Here is an 8,591-nt window from a genome sequence, read left to right as displayed (position 1 = left end):
GCCAGGCAACCAGGCTGCTTTGTACTGTGTCTGCCAGGCAACCAGGCTGCGTTGTACTGTGTCTGCCAGGCAACCAGGCTGCGTTGTACTGTCTGCTAGGCAACCAGGCTGCTTTGTACTGTGTCTGCCAGGCAACCAGGCTGCTTTGTACTGTCTGCCAAGCAACCAGGCTGCTTTGTACTGTCTGCCAGGCAACCAGGCTACTTTGTACTGTCTGCCAGGCAACCAGGCTGCTTTGTACTGTCTGTCAGGCAACCAGGCTACTTTGTACTGTCTGCCAGGCAACCAGGCTGCGTTGTACTGTCTGCCAAGCAACCAGGCTGCATTGTACTGTGTCTGCCAGGCAACCAGGCTGCTTTGTACTGTGTCTACCAGGCAACCAGCTTTCAAACTACATTCTGGCAATTATGAATTCCTTATCCTACAAAATATTTTCTCAAGTATAACACTTAATGTGAAGTGTTGTTGATTATGGTTATTCTAGAACACAATAAGCACAGCTCACATTATAATGTATTTCATTATTCAGTATATTGGCTCAACTTTATCAAATGGGGAAGTGGCCAAATGTTAAATCCCAACCTATTTGTGGAATTAGAAAGTAGTTCAGCAGCAGTCGGTCTACGCTGTTAAGTTATTCCATAGAATACTGCTCTGAACAATGACCCTTTCTGGACCAGTGAGTTACCCCCACACCTAGTATCTCTGGACATCAGCCGTTAGTTACCCCCACACCTAGTATCTCTGGACATCAGCCGTTAGTTACCCCCACACATAGTATCTCTGGACATCAGCCGTTAGTTACCTCCCCACACCCTGTGCCACAGGCAGATCAATTAACTAAATTACTGGGAGTGGACCAGTCAAATGTCTTCAGTCTAATGTAGTGCGTCACACCTACACATACCTATCTATTGGTAAACCACCCCTCGCTGTAGCATCACTGTGAAGGTTATTCCATGTTCAGGAATGTGAGGTACAACAGGCACTCATCAACTCCTAGATCTTCAGAGCACCAAAAAAGCACTAATTTGTTCAGGCACGCAGGAATATGAAAGGGAGGACAAATGGGAAGACAGGGAAGTGTCCTAATGGAAGGGATTCCAGGAGGTTATCTGACGGGGCCGTCCGTCTGTCATGGTGACTTAAGTTTTTTTTAAAGTTCAGACCGTCAACTTCTCACAGATTTCACAGGTGGTACATTGGTAGAGCGTGGTGCTTGCAATGCCAGGGTTGTGGGGTTGGATTCCCAAAGGGGTACCAGTACGCATGTATTTCAAATCAAATCAAATCAAATTGTATTGGTCACATACACTTGGTTAGCAGATGTTAATGTGGAGTGTAGCGAAATGCTTGTGCTTCTAGTTCTGACCGTGCAGTAATATCTAACAAGTAATCTTACAATTTCACAACAACTACCTTATACACACACAAGTGTAAAGGAATGAATAAGAATATGTACATATAAATATATGGATGAGTGATGGCTGAACGGCATAGGCAAGATGCAGTAGATGGTATAGAGTACAGTATATACATATAGAGGCAGTAGATGGTATAGAGTACAGTATATACATATAGAGGCAGTAGATGGTATAGAGTACAGTATATACATATAGATGCAGTAGATGGTATAGAGTATATACATATAGATGCAGTAGATATAGATACAGTAGATGGTATAGATGCAGTAGATGGTATATATATATAGATGCAGTAGATGGTATAGAGTACAGTATATACATATAGATGCAGTAGATGGTATAGAGTACAGTATATACATATAGAGAGTAGATGGTATAGAGTACAGTATATACATATAGATGCAGTAGATGGTATAGAGTACAGTATATACATATAGATGCAGTAGATGGTATAGAGTACAGTATATACATATAGATGCAGTAGATGGTATAGAGTACAGTATATACATATAGATGCAGTAGATGGTATAGAGTACAGTATATATACATATAGATGCAGTAGATGGTATAGAGTACAGTATATACATATAGATATGGTATAGAGTACAGTATATACATATAGATGCAGTAGATGGTATAGAGTACAGTATATACATAGATGGTAGATGCATATAGATAGATGGTATAGAGTACAGTATATACATATAGATGCAGTAGATGGTATAGAGTACAGTATATACATATAGATGCAGTAGATGGTATAGAGTACAGTATATACATATAGATGCAGTAGATGGTATAGAGTACAGTATATACATATAGATGCAGTAGATGGTAGAGTACAGTATATACATATAGATGCAGTAGATGGTATAGAGTACAGTATATACATATAGATGCAGTAGATGTAGATGTATATACATATAGATGCATAGATGGTACAGTATATACATATAGATGCAGTAGATGGTATAGAGTACAGTATATACATATAGATGCAGTAGATGGTATAGAGTACAGTATATACATATGCAGTAGATGGTATAGAGTACAGTATATACATAGATGCAGTAGATGGTATAGAGTACAGTATATACATATAGATGCAGTAGATGGTATAGAGTACAGTATATACATATAGATGCAGTAGATGGTATAGAGTACAGTATATACATATAGATGCAGTAGATGGTATAGAGTACAGTATATACATATAGATGCAGTAGATGGTATAGAGTACAGTATATACATATAGATGATGCAGTAGATGGTATAGAGTACAGTATATACATATAGATGCAGTAGATGGTATAGAGTACAGTATATACATATAGATGCAGTAGATGGTATAGAGTACAGTATATACATATAGATGCAGTAGATGGTATAGAGTACAGTATATACATATAGATGCAGTAGATGGTATAGAGTACAGTATATACATATAGATGCAGTAGATGGTATAGAGTACAGTATATACATATAGATGCAGTAGATGGTATAGAGTACAGTATATACATATAGATGCAGTAGATGGTATAGAGTACAGTATATACATATAGATGCAGTAGATGGTATAGAGTACAGTATATACATATAGATGCAGTAGATGGTATAGAGTACAGTATATACATATAGATGCAGTAGATGGTATAGAGTACAGTATATACATATAGATGCAGTAGATGGTATAGAGTACAGTATATACATATAGATGCAGTAGATGGTATAGAGTACAGTATATACATATAGATGCAGTAGATGGTATAGAGTACAGTATATACATATAGATGCAGTAGATGGTATAGAGTACAGTATATACATATAGATGCAGTAGATGGTATAGAGTACAGTATATACATATAGATGCAGTAGATGGTATAGAGTACAGTATATACATATAGATGCAGTAGATGGTATAGAGTAGTACAGTATATACAGTATATACATATAGATGCAGTAGATGGTATAGAGTACAGTATATACATATAGATGCAGTAGATGGTATAGAGTACAGTATATACATATAGATGCAGTAGATGGTATAGAGTACAGTATATACATATAGATGCAGTAGATGGTATAGAGTACAGTATATACATATAGATGCAGTAGATGGTAGATGCAGTAGATGGTATATACATATAGATGCAGTAGATGGTATAGAGTACAGTATATACATATAGATGCAGTAGATGGTATAGAGTACAGTATATACATATAGATGCAGTAGATGCAGTAGATGGTATAGAGTACAGTATATACATATAGATGCAGTAGATGGTATAGAGTACAGTATATACATATAGATGCAGTAGATGGTATAGAGTACAGTATATACATATAGATGCAGTAGATGGTATAGAGTACAGTATATACATATAGATGCAGTAGATGGTATAGAGTACAGTATATACATATAGATGCAGTAGATGGTATAGAGTACAGTATATACATATAGATGCAGTAGATGGTATAGAGTACAGTATATACATATAGATGCAGTAGATGGTATAGAGTACAGTATATACATATAGATGCAGTAGATGGTATAGAGTACAGTATATACATATAGATGCAGTAGATGGTATAGAGTACAGTATATACATATAGATGCAGTAGATGGTATAGAGTACAGTATATACATATAGATGCAGTAGATGGTATAGAGTACAGTATATACATATAGATGCAGTAGATGGTATAGAGTACAGTATATACATATAGATGCAGTAGATGGTATAGAGTACAGTATATACATATAGATGCAGTAGATGGTATAGAGTACAGTATATACATATAGATGCAGTAGACGGTATAGAGTACAGTATATACATATAGATGCAGTAGATGGTATAGAGTACAGTATATACATATAGATGCAGTAGATGGTATAGAGTACAGTATATACATATAGATGCAGTAGATGGTATAGAGTACAGTATATACATATAGATGCAGTAGATGGTATAGAGTACAGTATATACATATAGATGCAGTAGATGGTATAGAGTACAGTATATACATATAGATGCAGTAGTAGATGGTATAGATGCAGTAGTACAGTATATACATATAGATGCAGTAGATGGTATAGAGTACAGTATATACATATAGATGCAGTAGATGGTATAGAGTACAGTATATACATATAGATGCAGTAGATGGTATAGAGTACAGTATATACATATAGATGCAGTAGATGGTATAGAGTACAGTATATACATATAGATGCAGTAGATGGTATAGAGTACAGTATATACATATAGATGCAGTAGATGGTATAGAGTACAGTATATACATATAGATGCAGTAGATGGTATAGAGTACAGTATATACATATACATTTACATTTACAGTTAAGTCATTTAGCAGACGCTCTTATCCAGAGCGACTTACAAATTGGATATGAGATGAGTAATGTAGGGTATGTAAGAGTACAGTATATACATATGAGATGAGTAATGTAGGGTATGTAAGAGTACAGTATATACATATGAGATGAGTAATGTAGGGTATGTAAGAGTACAGTATATATTTATAAGATGAGTAATGTAGGGTATGTAAGAGCACAGTATATACATATGAGATGAGTAATGTAGGGTACGTAAGAGTACAGTATATATTTATAAGATGAGTAATGTAGGGTATGTAAGAGTACAGTATATATTTATAAGATGAGTAATGTAGGGTATGTAAGAGTACAGTATATACATATGAGATGAGTAATGTAGGGTATGTAAGAGTACAGTATATATTTATGTATTATGCACTCTGGATAAGAGCGTCTGTTGAATGAGTGTCTGTTTAAATGTAAAGTCCTAGAGTCAACACATCTCAGTGACAGAAATCAATTGGTCCTACTGGGGCCAAATGAAGCCACTCTTAGAAAGCTGTTTTTTTTTCAGTAAACATGGGTCAACTAGGGTAGACGGAGGGAGAAACAACTGAGCGACAACTTATGAACAAAGCAACTTTACATCGACAGTACTTGAATAATTATTTATTTTTTAAATGAAAAACTAGGGATTTCCTCCACTAACAAGTTTAGCTCTATTCCATGCATATTTCACAGCAATTACGTATCTCCTGCACAATGTATACATACAAAACTACAGAAAACTGCTTATAGTGAAATGAAATAGTCCCAAATAGTGCACCATATGCAAACTGTTCCCACATTGTGACATATCCTAAGCCATGGCCAGACATGGCGGCACTCTGGATCCACTGTACGTTCACAGTAAGTCACTTGGTAACACTTTGATGAATAAGTCTTTTTAACTGCACATACATGTTTAGAATAGCCTTTGAATGCGTTATAAATCATCAAAACATGTTACAAATTCTTATGATTTGTAAGACTAAATGCTTAGAAATGTCAAAAACTTCATTAGCTAAAGTTAAGCTAGCATCAGTCAACACTGACATGACAGAACAGAAACTTAACCAAGGTCCTCTGAGTTGACCCCTTCTAAAACTTTTAATTTAACCCGTAACTAGGCCAGTCAGTTAAGAACAAATTCTTATTTTACAATGACAGCCAATGAACAGTGGGTTAACTGCCTCGTTCAAGGGGCAGAACAACAGATTTTTATCTTGTCAGCTCAGGGATTCGATCCAGCAACCTTTCGGTTACTAGTCCAATGCTCTAATCACTAGGCTACCTGCCTCTGTGGTGTTAACTTACCCAAGGTTCTCTGAGTTAACCCCTTCTTTCTATTTTCCTCTTATGCTTCAGGGATTTTACAGATCCAGCAAAACGAGAGTGACACGCTCCGCAATACTCGCGCAATATTGTAAACTCCATCAGTGTCAGTAGCTGGCTAGCTGGTGGTACTCACTCCATTCCACTCAGGAGCTTTGCAGTAGAGTACAAAGACACTCCTAGCTCCCTGAAGAACTCCATGGTCCCCTCCCACTTCTCCCACTGTCCCCTCCTCCCTCCCTCCCTCCCTCCCTCCCTCCCTCCCTCCCTCCCTCCCTCCCTCCCTCCCTCCCTCCCTCCCCCTCCCTCCCTCCCCCTCCCTCCCTCCCTCCCTCACACACTTATACACCATACACACACAGTTACACACCACACACACACACACACACGCACACACACACCCACTCGTGCCTGTGCACAGATTGTGGGCTGTTTTTTTTTTCATGTTGGCCTGCTGGGCTGGGGCCAGAGAAGAGCTCAGTACTCTCAGGATGTGTATTGAAACAATTGTTGTTGGTGGTGTCTGTCCTGTTTGGATAGTCTAACTCTCAGGTTTGGGAAATCAAATCCTGTCTCGCTCTGGTTAGCTAATAGCCTAACCACCATCAAGCAACATTATGGACTAAATGTTCAAATCCTGTTGCTTGTCAAAATAAGATCCCAATGAACTACGTGTCACCAAAAGTATTACATTTGATTAATTTAACCTTTACTTACAGTGGTGCAAAAAAGTATTTAGTCAGCCACAAATTGTGCAAGTTCTCCCACATAAAAAGATGAGAGAGGCCTGTACATTTTCATCATAGGTACACTTCAATTATGACATACAAAATTAGAAAAATAATCCAGAAAATCACATTGTTGTCACGCCCTGGCCTTAGTATTTTGTGTTTTCTTTATTATTGTCGTTAGGCCAGGGTGTGACATGGGTGATTATGTGTTTGTCTTGTCTAGGGGTTTTGTAGATTGATGGGGTTGTGTTTAGTATAGTATTCTAGGTAAGTCTATGGTTGCCTGGAGTGGTTCTCAATCAGAGGCAGGTGTTTATCGTTGTCTCTGATTGGGAACCATATTTAGGCAGCCATATTCTTCAGGTATTTCATGGGTGATTGTTCCTGTCTCTGTGTTTGTTGCACCAGATAGGGCTGTTTCGGTTTTTCACGATTCTTGTTTTGTATATTGTTCATTTTTCATATTTCATTAAAGATGTATAAAGATAACCACGCTGCATTTTGGTCCTCCTCTCTTTCACCAGAAGAAAACCGTAATAGAATCACCCACCACAACAGGAACAAGCGGCGTGGTGACAGACAGCGGCAGCAGGAGCAGCGAATCAAGATTTCTGGACTTCGGAGGAAATCTTGGACGGAAAAGGACCCTGGGCACAGCCAGGAGAATATCGCCGCCCCAAGAAGAGCTGGAGGCGGTGAAAGCGGAGAGGCGTTGGTATGAGGAGGCAGCAAGGCTGCGTGGCTGGAAGCCCGAGAGTCAGCCCCAAAAATGTATTGGTTGGAGGCACACAGGGAGTATGGCGAAGACAGGTAGGAGACCTGCGCCAACTTCCTGTGCTTACCGGGGGGCTAGAGAGACCGGGCAGGCACCGTGTTATGCTGTGGAGCGCATGGTGTCCAGTGCGGGTGCATAGCCCGGTGCGGTACATACCAGCTCCTCGTATCGGCCAGGCTAGAGTGGGCATCGAGCCAAGTGTCATGAAGCCGGCTCTACGCATCTGGTCTCCAGTACGTCTCCTTGGGCCAGCTTACATGGGGGTCTCTATGGGGGTGCCACAGGGTTCAATTCTCGGGCCGACTCTTTTCTCTGTGTATATCAATGATGTTGCTCTTGCTGCGGGCGATTCCCTGATCCACCTCTACGCAGACGACACCATTCTATATACTTTCGGCCCGTCATTGGACACTGTGCTATCTAACCTCCAAACGAGCTTCAATGCCATACAGCACTCCTTCCGTGGCCTCCAACTGCTCTTAAACGCGAGTAAAACCACATGCATGCTTTTCAACCGATTGCTGCCTGCACCCGCATGCCCGACTAGCATCACCACCCTGGATGGTTCCGACCTTGAATATGTGGACATCTATAAGTACCTAGGTGTCTGGATAGACTGCAAACTCTCCTTCCAGACCCACATCAAACATCTCCAATCGAAAATCAAATCAAGAGTCGGCTTTCTATTCCGCAACAAAGCCTCCTTCACTCACGCTGCACAAAATGGCTTCCAACACTCTACTCAGCAAACTGGATGCAGTCTATCACAGTGCCATCCGTTTTGTCACTAAAGCACCTTATACCACCCACCACTGCGACTTGTATGCTCTAGTCGGCTGGCCCTCACTACATATTCGTCGCCAGACCCACTGGCTCCAGGTCATCTACAAGTCCATGCTAGGTAAAGCTCCGCCTTATCTCAGTTCACTGGTCACGATGGCAACACCCATCCG

General features: G+C 39.7%; 1 protein-coding gene across 1 annotated transcript in view; it reads right to left on the bottom strand.

Annotated features, from left to right (window-relative positions):
- LOC123993718 (protocadherin Fat 2-like) overlaps positions 1-6,278 on the bottom strand; it is an 81,071-nt gene extending 74,793 nt beyond the window's left edge. The window contains exon 1 of the mRNA XM_046296135.1: positions 6,115-6,278. The gene's annotated coding sequence lies outside the window, so the exon portion shown is untranslated. The remainder of the gene's footprint in view (positions 1-6,114) is intronic.
- Positions 6,279-8,591: the final 2,313 nt, after the last annotated feature.

The sequence above is a fragment of the Oncorhynchus gorbuscha genome, linkage group LG13 (assembly GCF_021184085.1).
Source record: "Oncorhynchus gorbuscha isolate QuinsamMale2020 ecotype Even-year linkage group LG13, OgorEven_v1.0, whole genome shotgun sequence".
Taxonomy (NCBI): Eukaryota; Metazoa; Chordata; class Actinopteri; order Salmoniformes; family Salmonidae; genus Oncorhynchus; species Oncorhynchus gorbuscha.
Note: the sequence above shows the minus strand (reverse complement) of the source record. Positions and strands in the feature narration are given on the sequence as shown.